General features: G+C 45.8%; 2 pseudogenes across 1 annotated transcript in view; both read left to right on the top strand.

Annotated features, from left to right (window-relative positions):
• Nucleotides 1–20,545, top strand: part of LOC128594507 (integrin beta-1-binding protein 1-like) — a 122,699-nt pseudogene that overhangs the window by 53,138 nt on the left and 49,016 nt on the right. The window lies entirely within an intron of this gene.
• On the top strand, nt 14,915–15,281 carry LOC128594510 (cysteine-rich PDZ-binding protein-like; annotated as a pseudogene).

Genomic DNA, 20,545 nt, shown 5'->3' with positions numbered 1-20,545 from the left:
GCATAACTTGCTTTATGGCACGTCACTGCATTTTTTTGTTTTTAAACAAATGCCAGAGCTGTTAGTGCTATTTTTCCAATAACGTGTGCTCATATCCGGTCTCTCATATTTTGTTAATTCTTGCAGTATTTCAAACTTGGATTATGTATTTGTTACAATGATGAGTTATCTTTGATACTACTACTTTAAGTTTTTAGGGGTGCCACAAGCTGTGTCCACATAAGACAAACTGAATTGATAAATGCTGTGTGTGTTCTGACTGCTCCACCAACCTGCCTTTCTCCCTCTTGGTCCCCCCATTTCCTGAGAAACAGTATTGAAATTAGGCCAGTTAAAACCTCTCATAGTCTCTTAAAGGTAAGTGAAAGGATGATTTGCACATCTCTCACTTTAAACCAAAAGCTAGCTGTGTGCAGTGGCTCATGCCTGTAATCCTAGCACTCTTGAGAGGCAAAGGCAGGTGGATGGCTTGAGCTTAGCTAAGGAAGAGCGTGACCCCATCTCTACTATAAAAATAGAAAAACTAGGGCGGCGCCTGTGGCTCAAGGAGTAGGGTGCTGGTCCCATATGCCATAGATGGCGGGTTCAAACCCAGCCCTGGCCAAAAACCACACACACAAAAAAAAAAAAATAGAAAAACTAGCCAGGCTTCATGGTGGGCACCTGTAGTCCTAGTTACTTAGGAAGCTGAGGGCAAAAAAGATCGCTTGAGCCCAGGAGCCCAACATAACTCTGTGTTGATGCCCCATGACACTTATCCATGGCTACAGAGTGAGACTGTCTCAAAAAAACAAAACAAAACCCCTAAAAGGTAAAAAGGATTAAGCCTAGTGAGGAAGGGGTGTCCAAAGCCAAGTGAAAGCTAGGCCTCTTTGTAAGAATGCCAAGTTGTGAATGCAAAGGAAAATTTTTTGAAGTGCTACTCCAGTGAACACATGAATGATAAGAAAGAAACAGCTGTATTGCTGATGTGGAAAAAAGTTTAGTGGTTTGGATTGAAGATCAGCCACAGCATTCCCTTAACTAAAGCCTAACAGGCTTTAACATTCATTCCGTGAAGGTTGAGAGAGGTGAGGAAGCTAGAGAAGAAAAGATGAAAGCTAGCAGAGGTTAGTTTGTGAGGCTTAAGGAAAGAAGCTTTCTCTGTGACATACACGTTTAAGGTGAAGCCATAAGAGCTCATGTAGAAGTTGTGGTAAGCTATGGTAAAGTTATCTTGAATATCAAGCTGAGATAATTGAAAGTAGCTACACTAAAAACATTTTTCTTTAATGAGTCAGTCTCACTCTGTCTCCTTGGGTAGAGTGCAGTGGTGTCATTGTAGCTCACTATAACCTCAAACTCCTGGGCCAAGGCAATTCTGTCTCAGTCTCTCAAGTAGCTGGGAATAAGGCACATTCCATTCCCCCCATTTTTTAGTAGAGACGGGGTCTCATTCTTGCTCAGGTTTCAACCGCTGGGCTCAAGCAGTCTACCCACCTTGGTCTCCTAGAGTGCTAGAATTATAGATGTGAGCCACCTTACCCGACCATTCTAGATGCTAATAAGAATGCTCATTCATGAATTAGGGATCAAAATGGGAAGAGGCCAAAATAACATCAGGAGTTTAGAAGAAGTTATGTGTTTATTATTTTTTTAAGAGACAGTATTGGCTTGGCGCCTGTGGCTCAAGCGACTAAGGCACCAGCCACATATACCTGAGCTGGCAGGTTTGAATCCAGCCCGGACCCGCCAAACAACAGTGACGGCTACAACCAAAAAATAGCCAGGTGTTGTGGCGGGCGCCTATAGTCTCAGCTACTTGGGAGGTGGAGGCAGGAGACTCACTTGAGCCTACGAGTTGGAGGTTGCTGTGAGCTGTGATGCCATGACACTCTACCCAGGGCAACAGCTTGAGGCTCTGTCTCAAAAAAAAAAAAATAAAAATAAATAAATAAAATAAAATAAATTAAAAAAAAAAGTCTTGCTCTGTCACTCAGGCTGGAGTGCAGTGGTGTGATCCTACATAGGTCACTGCAACCTTGAATACCTAAGGCTCCCAAGTAGCTTGGCTAATTTTCAGGGTCTTAATACATTGCCCAGGCTGGTCTCAAATTTCTGGGCTTACGAAATCCCTCTGCCTTGACATCCCAAAGTGCTGGGATTACAGGTATGAGCCCCTGTGCATTAAAATGACAATAGCTGTGGAGTATCTTTGGAGCAATTGAGAATATTGTTCCTCCTTTGATTTTCTGTAGCGTTTTATTCTCTCATGGAACTTTAGTGAAGACTCCTTTAGAAATTACTAGTTTTTCATAGCGTACTCAGTGCCTGTGGCTCTTATCATAGCGTACTCTTAATTTTTTTCTTTTTGAGACAGAGCCTCAAACTGTCACCCTGGATAGAGTGCTGTGGCATCACAGGTCACAGCAACCTCCAACTCGTGGGCTCAAGCGATTCTGCCTCTGCCTCCCAAGCAGCTGGGACTACAGGTGCCCACCACAAGGCCCAGCAGCCGTGGTTGTTGTTTGGCGGGCCCAGGCTGGATTTGAACCCGCCAGCTCAGGTGTATGTGGCTGGCACTTTAGCCGCTTGAGCCACAGGCGCTGAGCCCATAGCGTGTTCTTAATATAAAATGCATTTGTGCTACTGTCAGTTATTACTCCAAATGCATGATCTCAGTAAGGTGGCGTTACGTTTAAACATTTGTTTCTTTTGCAAACATAAGCAAATAAAAAGAATTTATATTCATTAAAAAAAAAGATGGAGGTTAACTGTTCTACATGTAATCATTCAATTAATGTCCTTAAATGTCCTTAAGTAGATTTATTTTTCCTTTCTTTTGAGACAGTCTCACTCTGTTGCCCTTGGTAGAGTGCTGTGGCGTCAACAGCTCTCAGCAACCTCCAACTCCTGGGCTTAGGCGATTCTCTTGGCTCAACCTCCCGAGTAGCTGAGCCTACAGGTGCCTGCCACAGTGCCTGGCTATTTTTTTGTTTGTTTGTTTGCAGTTTGCCTGGGGCCAGGTTTGAACCCACCACCTTTGGTATATGGGGCCGGCGCCCTACCCATTAAGCCACAGGCGCCACCCTTTTCCTTTCTTTTGAAAAATCTTTTTTTGGGTGACAAAAGATTTAGAATACCCCATAAACTTACTGGATAAGCAATCGCGGGGTTTCAGAGGATTGACTGTAACATTGAAAGAAGTTATGGGCAGCATCTGTGGCTCAGTGAGTAGGGCACCGGCCCCATATACTGATGGTGGCGGGTTCAAACCCAGCCTTGGCCCCAAACTGTAACAAAAAAATAGCCAAGTGTTAATGGCAGGCACCTTGTAGTCCCAGCTACTCGGGAGGCTGAGGCAAGAGAATCGCCTAAGCCCAAGAGCTGGAGGTTGCTTTGAGCTGTGACAGACGCCATGGCACTCTACCAAGGACAACAAAGTGAGACTGTCTCTATAAAAAAGAAAGAAGTTGTCCTGTGGGTAAGGTGCTATCAGATAGCGTTGTGTGCTACAGAGAAATCTAATCAATGGAAGAATCAGTGTGGCAAACCTAAGAAATTCACAGCCTTCAGCAACCACCCCTACCCTGGTGAGTCACTATTCAGTAGCCATCAATAGTGATGAATAAGACCCTCCACCATCAAAAAGATTACAGGTCACCCAAGGTTCGTTCGGATGATCCTTAGCAGTTTTAAACAAAGTTTTTTAAATAAAGGTATATGCTTTTTAAATACATAATACTTTTTTACACTTAACATAGTACAGTATAAACATCTTTTACATGCACTGGAAAACAAAAAAAATTGACTTGGCTTTAATACAGTAGTCTGAACCTGTAATATCTTTGCACAAAATAGTTCCTCTGTATATTTTAGGAAAAATAGAGTAGTCATAATCCAGTATAATTATTCGGTGTTTTACTAGACAAATGTATTCCTTTTACACTCTCTCTTCATAATGGGCCTTATTCTAAGTTGTCTGGCTTTTGTAAAACTTAAAGCACTTGCCTAGGGACAGTGGCTCATGCCTATAATACTAGCACTCTGGAAGGCCAAGGCAGGTGGACTGCTTGAGCTCAAGAATTTGAGACCACATTGAGAGTGAGACCCTATTTCTACTAAAAATAGAAAAATTAGCCAAGCATAGTGGTGCCTGTAGTTCCGGGTACTGGGAAGGAGGCAGAGGATCCCCTAAGACCGGAGAGTTTGAGGTTGCTGTGAGCTATGGTGATGCTGGGGCCCTCTAGCTTGACAACTGAGTGAGACTCCTGTCTCAAAAAAAGAAAAAAAAATAGGCCTTAAAGCACTTTGTATGTTTTATATCTGCAGTGGATAATTTTTATGTTCCAGACATTTAATACCTGTCTTCTTTCCCTAAAGCCAGTGTGACAGTCATTTAAAAAAAGAAAAATTAATTGCCCAGCCACCCACTAGGAGGCAGTACTACCCCTTTGAGAGCCACTGTGCCACATTTGCGTGCAGTTACCTATCTCCTTAGGATTGAGTTACTGACTTCAAAGACTTTTCCACCAGGGCAATAGTAATAAAATTACCATTCCTTGAGTTCTTATGTGGCCCCCTCCTTGCTAATCATATATGTATACCACCAGTACATTTAAACCTTACCACTTGAGGAAGGTTCTGTTATCCCATTTAGAAACCAAGGCTGGGCGGCGCCTGTGGCTCAAGGAGTAGGGCGCTGGTCCCATATGCCGGAGGTGGCAGGTTCAAACCTAGCCCCAGCCAAAAAGCAAAAAAAAAAAAATAGAAACCAAGGCTTCGTCTAAGACCTATGCTAAATGTTTTGTGTGGAAAGAGTAGGATTTGGATAGAAAATTGGCTGTATAAAGAAAAAGAGCCACATACATAAAGGCAGGAAACTAAAAGTTTCTATGTGGACAAGTTAAAAATGCTATGAGTTTTGGGTGGTGCCTGTGGCTCAAAGGTGTAGAGTGCTGGCCCCATAATGCCAGAGGTGATGGGTTCAAACCCAGCCCCAGCCAAAAACTGTAAAAACAAACAAAAAAAAAAAACAGGCTTGGTGCCTGTGGCTCAAAGGTCTAAGGCACCAGCCACATAGACCTGAGCTGGCGAGTTCGAATCCAGCCTGGGCCGGCCAAACAACAATGACAGCTGCAACCAAAAAATAGCTAGGCATTGTGGCGGGCGCCTGTAGTTCTACTTGGGAGGCAAAGGAAGGAGAATCGCTTGAGCCCAGGAGTTGGAGGTTGCTGTGAGCTGTGATGCCACAGCACTCTACCCAAACAAAACAAAAGAATGCTATGAATTTGTTTGGGGCCTGGAATGGTAGAACATCAGAGAGCTATAGGAGACCTTAGAGATAATTAGAGATAGTGATTTTCTTTCTTTCCTTTTTTTTTTTTTTGAGATGACAGTCTTACTTTGTCACCCTCGGTACAGTGCCATGGTGTCACAGCTCACAGCAACCTCAAACTCTTGGGCTCAAGCTATTCTCTTGCCTGAGCCTCCTGAGTAGGTTGGTCTACAGGTAGGCACCACAGCACCCCGCTAATTTTACAGACGAGGTCTGTCTCTGGCTCAGGCTGGTCCTGAACCTGTTAGCTCAAGGCATCCCCCCCACCTCGCCTTCCCCAGTGCTAGGTTTACAGGCTGCACCACCTTGGCCGGCCAAGAGAGTGATTTTCAAATTTTAAAGGTAGCCAAACTTTGGGGAATGAAATTGTACCAATAAATACATAGAATATATAAAATGGTTTGAAGTGGTATAGCTTCTAGGAGTCCAGGGTGGGTGGATTGCCTGAGCTCATGGGTTCGAGACCAGCCTGAGCCAGAGTGAGACCTCATCTTTAGAAATAGCAGGGCCTTGTGGCGGGCACCTGTAGTACCAGTTACTTGGAAGGCTGAGGCAAGAGAATCGCTTGAGCCCAAGCTTCTGATGTTGCTGTGAGCTGTGACGCCATGAGACTCTACCAGGGGCAACAAAGTGAGACTTTCTCAAGAAAACAAAAATAATACAGCTGTAAAAAGTATAACTTCTAATAGATAATACTGGCTTAGACAGGAAAAATATTAGCTGATGAATGCAGTCTTAGATAACCCCAGAGCCCAATTTATTTTCCTGTTTTGATTACACAGATGTAAATGCAGATGGTTAACATTTGGTGGAAGAGGTTTTATGCATAAAATATACTTCAAAAAGTCATTAGACATTTTTAACTCAATCCAAATTTCTGTGAGACCTCTGCAACCATGGTATGAGAATCCTTATGCTGCCCACTCCTTCACACTACAGATAAAGAACCTGAGGTGCAGGGAGGTGGAGTGCGTGGCTCAGACTCATGAAGCCCAGCTGGGGCCATCTCCAGGTGTTCAGCCTCCTGACTCCCAGTTCAGTGGGCTTTCTAGGTGACAAGGCACAACATCTGGTGTGGCAGTGTGCTGTGTAGCCTGCTCTTGAACCTCTTACCTTGAGAACATCCTGGCCACTTGCCCATCTCCTGGTAGATAAAGCCTCAGACAGATGGCAAACAGTATTTGGCTCCAGGAAAAGGCAGGTCTGATTCACCTTGTGGTTTGTTTTCAAGCCGGTCCCAAAGGCTGCCCCCTGATCCTCTGCTCTTTTTTATTCCTCCCCCACTGTGGCCAGATTGTGACTCTTGAGCAACAGGCAAGACACCTGTGAGCGTGAGAATTGCAACAGCGCTTCTGAGAGTTTTCTAGGCTGCAGAGGGACTTGTCTATTCCATTCCTCTGGGTGGCTTAGAGTGTTGCCCCATCTGCAGCAGTTTCAGTATCAGGGTGGGGCAGCAGTGTGGGGTGGAGCGCTGTGTTACTAGGGCTGGCCCTGTTGACTGCAGAACTGGTAACAGGTGGTGGCTCAGGGCACAGGAGAATAGGTGGACTACCCACCCTAGGGTAAAATGCTATTTATTGGTATTTACTTTTTGAAAGAAAAAAATCTGCTTATAAATGGCTTTTAGAAATTTACCTTTTTTTTTTTTTGAGACAGAGTCTCACTTCGTCCTCCTGGGTAGAGTGCTATGGTGTCCTAGCTCACAGCAGCTTCAAATTCTTAGACTCAAGCTATTCCTTTGCCTCAGCCTTACCGAGTAGGTGGGACTACAGACACCAGCTATTTTTTTTTTTTTTTTTTGAGACCGTTTCACTTTGTCACCCTCAGTAGCGTGCTGTGGCGTCACAGCTCACAGCAGCCTCAATCTCTTGCCTCCGTCTCCCCAGTAGCTGGGACTACAGGCGCCCGCCACAACAAACACCTGGCTAGTTTTAGAGAGGAGGTCTTGGCTCTGGCTCAGGCTGGTCTCAAACAACTGAACTCAAGCAATCCACCTGCCTCAGCCAACTAGAGTGGTAGGATTACAGGTGTGAGCCACTGCACCCGGCCTAGAAATTTTAACTTTTAGACTTTGAACTTTTTACTTTTTAAAATTAGGACTTTTAAAGAAATTTAACTTGCTCTTTTTTCTTTTTTGAGAAAAGCATTTATGTTAATTTTTTTTTTTTTTTGAGAGAGAGAGTCTCATTTTGTCATCCTTGGTAGAGTGCTGTGGTGTCATAGCTCACAGCAACCTCAAACGATTTTTTTTTTTTTAAATAGAGTCTCAAGCTCTTGCCCTGGGTAGAGTGCGTGGCGTCATAGCTCACAGCAACCTCCAACTTTTGGGCTCAAGTGATCCTTTTGCCTCATTTTTTCTATTTTTTAGTAGAGACAAGATCTTGCTTTTGCTGAGGCTGGTTTCGAACTGGTGAGCTCAAGCAATCCACCTGCCTCGGCCTCCCAGAGTGCTAGGATTATAGGCGTGAGCCACCTTGCCCAACAACCAAAAAAAACCTCTTGGGCTCAAGCAACTACAGGTGCCTGCCACAACGCCTGGCTATTTTTAGAGACGATGTCTTGCTCTGGCTCAGGCTGGTCTCAAACCTGAGAGTTCAGGGAATCCATCCACCTTTGGCCTTCCAAGTGCTAAGAATACAGGCGTGAGCCACCGTGCCTGGCCCATGTTAAATTTTTATTAGGAGATGTTTCTTACCACAGTATAATCAGCATTTTTGCTTAGAGAATTAGTTGTATTGAGTAGGAGAATATGTGCAAACTGTTTTTGTGCAGAAACATGTTTTTGAAGTAAGTTCGTACACTGAAACCTTTCTGGTGGAACATGATACTGCCATTTATTAATGAATTCACCTGATCTTAACCCATAGCAAATCCCCTGGAAACTGGTTCCTAGAGTATTGCTCTGGCGGGGAAGGATTTTCTCAGAGGCTCTGGTAATGTTTCAGGAGAGGGAAAATGTCTGCTCTCAGGGGTTGGGATGCTGACCTTGGTAATACTACCATACATTTATACACCCCTTTCTGGCACGTCCCTGTGGACTTTCATGATAGGAACTTCAGTCTCCCCAGCTGTGAAGAGGGAGCCACACTGCTTCCAGGATTGTTGGCCGAAGGGGTGAGTGAGGTAACGTAGGTGAAGCACCGACTGTGCCTGGCACTGAGGAGGTCCTGAGTTGCCATGCTCAGCATTTCCCTTCACATTGTCAGCTCTACCTCACCACCTTTGATTATTCACTTTTAATTCAAAGGTAATCCGTGACCATGGTAGGAAGATTAGCACATGTACACAAAAAAGGAAGAAAGTGACCCAGTAGCTTCTGGTTTTTCTAGCCTGTTTTATTTGGTGTGGTTGGTATGGGAAGTTTCTTCATTTACGTTTAGAGGTGATATGACCCCACTTTGCAAATGAGGAAACTGAATTCCAGTAAGAGGAAGTGTGCCTTCTCCAAGGTCATGAAGATAGCAGGAAGGTTAAGTTGTGTCTGCAACCCATAACTTCTGAATCCAAGCCTGTAGTTGTGTCAGGACCATAAAGGGTCTCAGAGGCATTGTACACGGGTGGGTCTCAGGTACCTGCCCCTGAAAAGCCCCTGATGTGGTATTGCCCTTGAGGTAGTTAACTATTACTCAAAGAAGACAAACTCCTGCTTGTGGCTTGCCATATTCTAAATTCTTGGGAATGGACAGTTTGTGAATAAACAGCCTGACTGAGTGGGATCTTTAGGTCTCTCAGTTTTGCTCCCCTGGGGATACTGAGCTTGCACTGTCCTCAGGCCTGCCAAGCATGTGTTTTCATTCTGGGCTTTTCCCTCACATGAAAAGGTGCTCTTTACTCTGTTTTTGCTTTCTTCTGGTCTTTCCTGTTTTCTAACTAGCTGTCTTAGCGTTCCCAGCAAATATTTCCATTGTTTTCTAAAGAGAAAGAAACATACACATTTCAATCAATGACTAAAGTACACTACTAAGTTAAAATTATGTATTGAAGTGGGTAAGGTCAAGTAGATTGTGGGCAAATTGTTTCCAAATTCTATAGATTGCCAAGAAGATGAAGATCTCAGCCAATAAACTGCCAAGAAGATGAAGATCTCAGCCAATAAACTGTAATTGTGTAATAATTTTGTAAGTAATCACTTGTGATTCGACTCCCGTAGGAGGTTGCTGTACATTGGTTCAGGTGGCATTCCTACCCACTATGTGTGCCAACACGGCAGTCAGATCCCCTGTTCCAGGGGGCCAAGTGAAGGAAGACAGGATCTTCACTTAGTTTGCCCCTCTGAAGAAGGGGGGCATTTGGGGCTAAAGGGTGATGGTGTGATGAGCATCCCCAGCATGTTGCACCCTAGAGTGAATGGAGCAATGACCAGGCCTCAAGCTCTGCTTCAGGCAGGGGCAGCCCTTTATAGGAGACAAGTTTGCCAACACGGCCCTCAAGGTCTTTTCCAGCACCAACATTCTGGGATGCAGCTACTTCAGAAAACGGCTGTTTGAGTATGGCAGGTCCAGTAGATCATCTTCCTGGAGGGGAAAGGAACAACAAGGTGCACACAGTGGGTGGCAAGTCATCTAAGGTGGGATGAAGCAATAGGATAGGTTTTTTGTTCTTCAGGTATCAGGCAAATGTTAGTATTTGATCAAAATTAGGATATTCTCTTAAAATTTATTAAATCCTCATGGAACTCAGTTGGGGGAAAGCTTAGAGGATGAGAATAAGACCGCAGAGTGAGGGATTGCTACAGCCTGGACTAAACCCCAAGCAGACAGACTTCTCTGCCATGCGTATGCCTAGCATCAGGGTTCTCATTGGTTCAGAGGCTGCTTAGTGAACACGGACACCCATGATCCCTGGAGAAGGCGGGTGCTTTTTCGGAAAGGGCCAGTGGGTGTAAAGGTCACATGGGAGAAGGATGCCAATGATGACTGAAGACCACGGGCCAGGCATTATCTCCAGCGCCTTTAGCTTACCGCTCGTCATGCAGATCAGCATCAAGAAAGCTTTGCACATTTCGGGCAGCACATGGGGATTGAGGTCCTGTGGCCATCTCAGAGTCTGGAGACCTAGATTTGACTCCTGGCAGTACCATTATGCAAGCCTGGGCAAGTTATTTTAATACTTTGCTCTTTGAGCCTTGTATAAAATGAAACCTATACTACTTCATGGTACTATTATAGGATCTAATGAAAAAATGAAAAAAAAAGCCACAGTAAACTTTACTGGGCACTGAGCAAGGCACTGCTGAACTATATTAATCCATTTAATCTTCACAATTCTCAGTAGATGCTGTTACTATCCCCATTTTAGGAAACAGGCACAGAAGGGCTAAGGAACTTGCTCAGTGTTACTGGAAGCTAGGATTGGAACCCAGAAGTCTGGCTTTCAGAGTAGGTGTTCACTAAGAACCCATTAGGTGAATTCAAGAATTCTAGGGCTGGTGAATCCTATACAACAGCTTTCTGAATGTCACAGACAATTCAAGGTAGGGAGGACCCTGGAGAGGCCTTAGTTTAACCTGGATGAGGACCCAAGGGGTCAGAGGGTGAAGGATCTGACAGGTCCTGGTAAGTCTGGCAGAGCTGAGGTCAGGACCCAGGACTCAGGACACGATGTCCATGTTCCGCAATCCTGAGTTTATGTTCTAAGAAATACAACCAGGGAAAGTTCACTCACTTTCAGGATCATTAATGCAGAGAGTCTCAATGAACTCTAAGGGACTACCACACTCCAACATGTTTTATCCATTAACCCTGTTCCAAACACATTAAATAATATATCCACTGTATTACAAATGGTAATGAAATAAAACAACACCATGCAATACTGTGTGGCAATCCATGCCTACAAAACACTGCTCAAAAAGATATGCCAGGATGGCCTCCCATGGTGCAGGGGAGTGAAAGTAGCCACAAATCAAGAGAAATACCAGGCAGTACTAGTGATGAGAGCAAACCACCACCTGGGGAATAGGCTAACATCCTACTGCACCCAAAGACTAAAAATAAAATGGAATGAAAACGAGACGATGAAGTCACTCTGCCTGAAACACATTGGTGCTAGGCTCAAGGAGGAAAAGTGGGGACACATCCTAGGCTGCCTCATCAAAGCCAAGGCCTGGAAGAGTGTCCCAGGTCCGTCATATCCACTTCCATGTGCTCAAACTACAAGCCAAAGGCCACAGACCCTCCAAAGCCTTAGGGAAGAAGTGAAGGGCAAAGGTTGCAGTCACCTGTTGTCACACCTTCTCACCAAGACTTAGCCAAGTCTAATATTAGAATGTCAAGAAACTAGACATAGTTCAGTAATCCTGTGATTGTGTGATGACTGTGAACCTCATCCACCATGATGTCCCAATCATCTCCCATGCCAGCAGAGTGTACCTGTGAAACATGGGTCAGAGCTCCCAGTGGTGAGAGGGCCAGGTGAAGGAAGAGGGGCTTCTCACTCAGTTTGTCCCTTTGTAGAAGGAGAGCAGTTGGATGCTGACCTCTAACAGCCCAGCTGGCTTCCAGAACCTGGGAAGTGGTTGACCCCTGGACACAGCCCGCAGTTCTGGGCTCAGGTCACCAGGTGGCGGCATGAGTAAGAAAACAGGTTCCAGGCCTAAACCTGTCTGGGTTTGCCTGTAGACATGGGAAGCAAGGGAGTGGGGTTGGGGGGGTGGGGGTCCTTCAAGAGCAGCTCATTTATTAAACATGGTATGAGACAGAAGCCTGATAATGCCAGGGGCTTGCGAAGAATGGCGAGGGAAGACAGGTGTGATTTTCTAGACAGTAAATCCCCATGCCTGTCAGTCCTCACCCGTTTACCACCAGAGGCAAGTGACTATGTGTCTGCTCATGCGTGTGCGTGTGTGAATGTGATCACGTATGTGTGTGACTAGTGTGACTGGCAGGGTGGGGCGTGAGTGTGAGTGTGTGGGGGTAGTAGGAAGGGGAAGCTCAGGTGTCGCCAGAAAGGCTGGGAGGAAACTATAAACCTGGGCAATGTCCTTATCAGCCAGCCCTTCTGGGTCCATGGGAGCAGAGTGCAAAGTTCATGCAGATAGCAGCGGCTGGGAGGTGCAAGCATGGCCAAGAGCTGCTGAGGAGGAGAGAGGGGCTTCCCGCCTGACGGGAAGGGAAGAGCCCACACGAAACTCCACTTAGCGCTGACCCTGGGCCCGGCAGAGTTGGCTTCCTTTGGCCCAGCCATTTTCAAGCGGTACTGGCAGGAGTCTTTCTGCATCTCAGTACCCCCACCTGTAAAGTGACAAAAGGGAGCCTACCTTATTGGCTGTGAGGATTTAAAAAAGCATTGTAGGCTTGATGCCCATAGTTCAGTGGTTAAGGTGCTGGCCATATACACCAGGGCTGGTGGGTTCAAACCCAGCCCGGGCCTGCTAAACAACAATGACAACTACAACAAAAAAATTACTGGGCAGAGCCAGTAGCTCAGTCAGCAAGGGCGCTGGCCATACACACCTAGGGTGGCAGGTTCAAACCCGGCCCGGGTTTGCTAAGCAACAATGACAACTGAAAAATAGCCAGGTGTTGTGGCAGGCACCTATAGTCCCAGCTACTTGAGAGGCTGAGGCAAGAGAATTGCTTAAGCCCAGGAGTTTGAGGTTGCTGTGAGCTGTGATGCCACAGCATTCTACCCAGGGTGACAGCTTGAGACTCTGTCTCAAAAAAAACTAAAAACTAAAAAATAAAAAATAATTGATCCAAGTTATTTTGGGTGGCACCTGTGGCTCAGTGAGTAGGGCGCCAGCCCCATATACCGAGGGTGGCAGGTTTGAACCCGGCCCTGGTTCAAAACAATGACAACTACAACAAAAAAAATACCCAGGTGTTGTGGCAGGCACCTGTAGTCCCAGCTACTTGGGAGGCTGAGGCAAGAGAATCGCTTAAGCCCACGAGTTTGAGGTTGCTGTGAGCAACCCAGGGTGACATAGACTCTGTCTCAAAAAAAAAAAAAACTTTGTATATAATGCTCTTTGAAGAATGCCAGGTCCATGAGCAGGGTGTGGTATGGCCTAGTCTATGTATGGTGGGCAGAGAGGCCTGTGTAGAGTGTGGCCCACAGCTGCCACTCAGAAAGGTCAGTCTCTTGTCCTCTACCCACACCTGGCTGGACCTTCCTAATGGTGGACTGGGCTTTCTTAGGAGGTGGTAAGGGCCCCATCCGCTGCCTGAGGGGGGCTGTCAAAACGCTGACCTTCTAGATCCAACTCCTGCTTCTGACGCTGCGTTTTCCAGGATGTCTGAATATTGGCTCATGCATACTCTAGCCTCAAGTTTCACTCTTTTTTTTTTTGAGGACTGGGTGGAGAGCTTTTGGTGTCATTGGGGATTACTTTGAAACTACTGCCTCACATTGGGAGCTGGCTTGAGTCAACTGGTCGCCATGGAATTTCTTTTTTTAGTACATAAATAGCCAAGTTTTAGGCAGCTGTTGTCCCGTCCAGGGCAGAAAGCAGCCTGTTGGTGTGGAGCTGCCTGGCTCATGTTTCTTGGGCAAACAGATGCCATGTCTCTCAACTCACCAATTAAAGAAGCCCAGAAAATGTGGCTTGGAGACCACATGTCTAGGTATGCCTAATTATTCGGATGGCTTTACCTGGGAAGCCCTTTCTGAATGTCAAGGCCACAAGATAAAGGACATATATAGTAGCTAGGGTGCTACACTTCGCAGAGGCCACCCCAGAGGCAGTGAGCACTAAGTGCCAAGAGAAGAAACTTTGTTTTGGAGCCAAAGCATTAAAAAAAAAGCCACAAGCCACTGAGCCTTTACTGAGTGCTTGTTTTGTGCAGGTTCTGAGCCCAGGAGGGGCTGCTGGGGCTGAGCCCAGGAGGGGAGTCTGGAGCTGCCAAGTTTTAAGTAAAGGTGGGAATTATGTTAGATGGGATAAGGGTCCTTCGAGAAGTGGGAGGAGCATGAATGAGCAAAGGCATAGAGGTAGCAATGTATAAAGTCTGTTATGGGAAAGAGTTTGGTTGGACAGATAGTTTATGGCATAGAACATGTGAACACATATTAATTAAGCAGCGACTATGTGCTAGACACTATTCTAGCATGTGGAGAGTTGGTGAACCACCATCGGCTGCAGACATTTCAGTGAATAACAACACTATAAATAAGAGCTAACATTTCTTGAGATCTCATGACATGCCAAGCACTATTTTAAGTGTCTTTATAGTTACTCACTTAATGCTCAAGACACCCACATGAAATAGTATCATTATTACCTCTATGTCACAGATGAGGAAATGAAGGCACTGGATGGAGGGGCAGAATTCAAGCCCAGAGCCCATGGTCTGACCATCTGTCCCCACTCCACAACCCTCAGTAAAAAAGTGGCCAAAGGTTCTGTTGGCTGGGTACCATGGGTGGGTGTGGAGAGGGTGAATGCCAGCCCGGGGGCAGGGAGAGCTAGTGGCTTTAGAAGATTAATCTGGGGTGGTGTTCGGAATGGATGGGGGACAGGTGGCTAGAGGGACTGGGGCCTCACTGAAGAGAGGAAGAAGAGTGAAGACAGAGAAAGAACAGTAAATAGGGCTTGGAACAGTCCTGTACCTTATCCGGAATTAGTGAACTTGGCAGAAATTATTCTGTCCCGGCCTCTGGCCCAGGCTGTAGTGTTGATGTTTTCAAGCGTTTGTTGCCTCTGCTGGTAGAGGAGCGATGGCGGAAGAATGGTGTGCGAAAAATGTGAAAAGAAACTTGGTACTGTTATCACTCCAGATACATGGAAGGATGGAGCTAGAAATACCACAGAAAGTGGTGGAAAAAAACTGAATGAAAATAAAGCCTTGACTTCGAAAAAAGCAAGATTTGATCCTTATGGAAAGAATAAGTTCTCCACTTGCAAAAGTTCTGTACACCAACCAGGTTCTCATTATTGCCAGGCTGTGCCTACAAAAAGGCTATCTGCTCCATGTGTGGAAAAAAGGTTTTAGATACTAAAAACTACAAGCAAACATCTGTCTAGACATATTGATGCAGGTTCTGGCTTTCTGTGTGACTTTACTTTCTCCTTTGAATTTTCAAGGCATAACATAAATGTTCAACTTTCAGAATAACATGTTTTTAGACAAATAATTAAGTTTAAACCAGAATGATTGGTATTCATTCTTTTGCTCTCAAGAAGTTCTGAACAGCAGCAAAGTAACTATGTAACTAGTCTTCTGCCTTAAGTGGTTATTTTCTTTACAAGCATTTTATTGAACTAGAATAAGTGGCAAATTTAATGAAAAACATTCCCCAATTCTGTATGCATTTTTATTTAACATTATTCATGTAATTCTTATCCCCTGTCTCCTATTTATAAATAATACAAAAGTGAGAAGAAGATTACAGATATTTTGCTCCAAACTCGACATGCAGACTTGGAATTCTTTCCTTTTGTTATTGGTGGCGTAGTTCTTAGAATCAGTGGACTCTTAATTAATTGCAGTTTCACAGGATGATTAAAGGTTTGAAGCCATTATTCCTGAATGGCTCATTAATTTGGCCCAGAACCAAATCAAAGACAAGTTGGATTTGAGATTTTTAAAATTTGTTCTTGAAGCCAAAGTGCCAGTTCTTCCCATATATGAACAAGAGCACAAATGAATACACTGAATTTCAGAAAAACATGCATGTAAGTACACATATTATCTTGAATTTAATTGTCATGAAAACCAAAAGAACAATGTCTGTCCATATTGATGTATAATGAAAATGAATCATCACTCTTTAAGAAAAGCTCTTTGAAGCAAAGCCAAACTTTTTTTACTTCCTCCCTTGTCTTCCAAAAAGAAATAAATAGAACAACAATAAAAAAAATTATTCTGTCCCCAAAGAGTACTGATAACCAGGTTCACTGTGGATTATTATTTTGATTGTTATTAATTGCAATTCATGAGGAGGGAGGGGCCTTTCTGGGGGCTCCCAAACTCAGCCAGATGATGCGATGATGCTTTGCACAATGTCTAGCTTTGGACCTTCTCTCCAAATTTGGTGTTCAGGTGAGTCTCAGACCTCCTTCCATCCCCCCTCCATCACCTCCCTGCTCCCTCTCCTCTTCTCTGCCTTTCAGGACCCTTCATATTTCTTCCTGAGAAATTGCGGCACCAGCCCCCACTGGTGACCAGCCTGCAGGCCTCTTGCACAACCAGAGCTGTGCTTTTATGCGGGTGGCACCACAGCTCTTGTCTCCCTGTCTGCCGACCTCTGCCATGCCTGCCCCAGTCTCCCAGAAGCATAAGCCAGATCCCCATTCCAACCTCGGCTAGTTTTCATCTGTTTCCTGAACGGATATAGACTCTCACTCTGGCTTAGGTAAGAGCAGCCAAGTCTATTTTTTGGCTGCCACCACCCAGCTGCTGCCAGTCCAGCCTCTTAAAGTGGCCCTCCCCACAGCTGCATACGTGCCATTAGCCGGCTCTGCCAAGCCTCTTTCTCCCCGTGCTCTGCCTCAGGGAAAGAACCTGTCTGCTGAAAGCCCAGAAGGGCCTGGACCCTCGGGCGCTGTGTGACTCACCCACCAGGGTCCCATCTCCCTGCGTCACCTTTAGCTCTGCTCTTTTTTGCTCAGCCTTTGTCTGCTCTGAACCTCAAAGTTCACTTCCAACTTTGTGCACATACCTCCCTTTGGGGCAGGGCAGAGATAAAGCATCAGGTGCTGGAAGGAGCTGGGAATGTCAAGAATGAATTTCAAGGTTCTTTAGAACTTCCTCAGCCTCGCAGTGTCCTTGAGGGCTGGGGATTCCCGCCTGGGACTTTTTCCAATATTCTGCCAGCTGTTTCTTCTCTTTCAGTGGTTTTATTATTTTTCTTTCTGTTCCAACTCCTCCTTTCGCTTTCAGTATGGCAGCTTGGCCAGGATGGTGGAGGAGGGTGGGGACTTGGCATTTGCTGAGTTGGGAGCTGTGGCCATGGCCAGCTGTGCCAAGGGAGGGGATGGGATGAGGGAGGAAATGGGAGTGGAGCAGAGGAAGTGAGAGCAGACCAGCACCAGGGTGGCCTCTTGTTTTTTGGTGATTTTTACGTCATTCAGCTCTGGGCATAAGGCCTTGTTTCCAGAAGGCCCCTGTCAAAAATGCACATCTGTTACTCGTGAGGGTGACACATTAACCCACTAACACCAATTCACTTGTCAGATGTGCTAGCTGTTGCCTAACAGAGCAAAGACCAGAGAGAAGGGCACACTGAACAGATAAGTTTTGAAGGAGAGAAGGGTTGGAGGCACGGAGTGCAGCTTGGAGATGTGCCATAGTGCTCTGAGGACAGCAGGGAGGTGACAGATACCCAGGGGTTTGAGCAAAAGGGAAGAACCCCTACCTAGGAAGACTCCGTTCACATCATAATTAAGCTCCAAGATGGTGAGTAGGGCTCTTGGTGAGATAATTTCCTTGGTGTGATGTTGGCACCTGAGCCCTGGACCGTGACATTGGGTCTTCAAGCTGGGTCCCTCGGACAACCTCCTGCTGAGACAGCCACTGGCCCCCAGCATCAGGTAAAGATTAAATTAGCCACATTTAACAAAAAGGAAAAACGAGTAGCTTAAACCAGAGAAATGCTGATTTTCTCTCATGTAAAAGAACTCTGGAGACAAGTAATCCTGGACATTTTAAAAACAAGACTTAAAAGACTAAAGACACCTAAGGACCACTGGCCTTTCTAACTCTGCTTCTAGGCATTCTCCTAAGCAGGTGGCTGGCTCTGGCTGGATAAATGCACCCTGCCTGGGCTTCCTTCCCTCCTAGTCTCACTTCCCCACCTCACCTTCCTGAGCTCACCTCACAAATCCTTGTGCTGGGGTCTGCACCTCAGGGGAACCTAAACCAAGACGCTTACATTACTGAGCGCGTACTCTGTGCCAGGCATGTCACAGGCAGGCATTGTCTTATTTCTTCCTCAACTCTGTGTGGTGGGATGTTATTAAGTCCCATTTTAGGGATGGGACTATAATTTACCCAAAGTTACTCATCGCTGGAGCCAAGACTCAAGCCAGGCTGATCATTTTGTGATATTTCCTTAGGACAGATCCCTAAACCTGAAGTCCTGGGTCAAAACACATTTTTAGGTTTTTGACCTGCTCTGCCAAACCACCTCTGAGTTAAGTCAGACCAAATTGTCCCCCACTGCCCCAAGAATAGTGTGGGGGGCCACCCAGGTCTTATATCCTGACAGTCAAGGGTTTTCAGCTCATTCCAGTTCAGGCCTTATGAAGGCACTCCTCTCAAATATGCCTTTATTTTTATTTATTTATTTATTTTTTGAAAAAGAGTTTTATTATGTAGCCCTTGGTAGAGTGCTGTGCTGTCACAGCTCACAGCAACCTCAAACTCTTGGGCTTAAGTGATTCTCTTGCCTCAGCCTCCTTAGCCCACCACAACGCCTGGCTATTTTTTGGTACAGTTGTCATTGTTGTTTAGTAGGCCTGGGCCAGGTTCGAACCTGCCAGCCCTGGTGTATGTGACCAGCGCCCTAACCACTGAGCTACAGGCACTGAGCCCTTTTCTAATTTTTTTTTTATTATTTTTTTGACACAGAGTTTCACTATGTTGCCCTCAGTAGAGTACTGTGGTATCACAACTCACAGCAACCTCAAACTCCTGGGCTTAAGTGATATCTTGCGTCAGCCTCCCCAGTAGTTGGGACTACAGGCAGTCGCCACAATGCCTGGTTATTTTTTGGTTGCAGTTGTCATTGTTGTTTAGCTGTCCTGGGCCAGGCTTGAACCCGCCAGCCTTGGTGTATGTGGTCGGTGGCCTACTCACTGAGCTATGGGAGCCGAGCCCAAATATGTCTTTTTTTAAATACAGAAAGTATTAATATTAACTGGCTTGTTAGCTATAAACTAGCGGACGTGCAATATGTGTCTCTGAGTTGAACTGAAAGACATAAAACCAAGTGGACGAGCTCACTGCCCTCTTGGCTTCCCTGGGTATGCAGCTTCTATCTTCCCTCTCTGGAGCCAAGTGGTGGGGGTGAGTGGGGCAGATGGAAGGGAGGGGAAGGGTCACAGAGGGAGGGCGCCTGGATGGGCATTGTGTGGGAGGGCCTGTGGAGGGAATCTGCACGGCTTTGGTTCCTTCCATCAACATTTCTTTTCCTGGCAGAAACACTGGTGGGGTGGGAGTATGGCAGTCCTCCCATATCTCCCTTTGGATGTTTAGAGAACTAACTTGCCACTCCTTCAATGCAGGTGTGCTCAGCTGGCATTCCGAATGCCTACGGGTGGCAGGGATGCATGTGGGCTGCTGGAAGTAGGCATCAGAATCCCCCTCTCACAAGCTATTTCAAACGTCCCAAGAGAGAACAAGGCCCTGTGCTCTGGTTCCAGGATGGGGCTGCGCCTGCCTAACACCTTTCTAATAAAACTCCTTTACAGAACTTTACAGTTTTCCAAACACTTTCACATTAGGAAACTCCTTTGAGCCCGTGAGGTGGGCTGAGGCGAGTCATCACTATCCCCGTTTTGCAAATGATGAAGCTTAAGATTCTCATTAAAATCACTGGTCAAAGTCGCGTGCCATAACTCAAGATTTCTGCAACCTCACTATAGTCCTATTGTGGTGAAAACAGTGCTTGTTGTACATTATTACATGCCAGACACTGTATGAGGCTTTTTTTTAAAGACAGAGTCTCACTCTGTTGCCTTGGGTAGAGTGCCATGGCATCAGCCTAGCTCACGGCAACCTTAAACTTCTGAGCTCAAGAGATCCTCTTGCTTCAGCCTCCTGAGTAGCTGGGACTATAGGCATCCTCCATGACACCCGGCTACTTTTTCTATTTTTAGTAGGAGCAGCTCTTGCTCTTGCTTTTCTTGAACTACTGAGCTCCAAGGATCCTCCCACTTCAGCCTCCCAGAGTGCTAGGGTTACAGATGTGAGCCAATGCACCCGCCTGTGTGACACTCTTTATCCAAGTTATGTCTTTCAGCTCTCACAAAACCCCTTCATGTGGTCAACTGCATAACAAAGCTGGATTTGAATCTGGCTATTCAACTCCATGTCTACACGTTCTCAAAGTATGGTCCCTAGGCCCAGAGGATTGGCTGGGAACTTGTGAGAAATGCAGAGTTTCAGGCCCCACCCCAGACCTGCTGAATTAGAACCTTGGGGTGAGGTTCAGCCCTCGACGGTTCAGGGTGAGGTTCAGCTGTCGATGGTTTAACACACCCTCTGGGTGATTCTGATGCTCTCTCAGATACATTCTTATAATTTGGTGGATTTCAACCTTGCCTACCCAGTGGGATAACCTGGG

The sequence above is a fragment of the Nycticebus coucang genome, chromosome 9 (assembly GCF_027406575.1).
Source record: "Nycticebus coucang isolate mNycCou1 chromosome 9, mNycCou1.pri, whole genome shotgun sequence".
Taxonomy (NCBI): Eukaryota; Metazoa; Chordata; class Mammalia; order Primates; family Lorisidae; genus Nycticebus; species Nycticebus coucang.
Note: the sequence above shows the minus strand (reverse complement) of the source record. Positions and strands in the feature narration are given on the sequence as shown.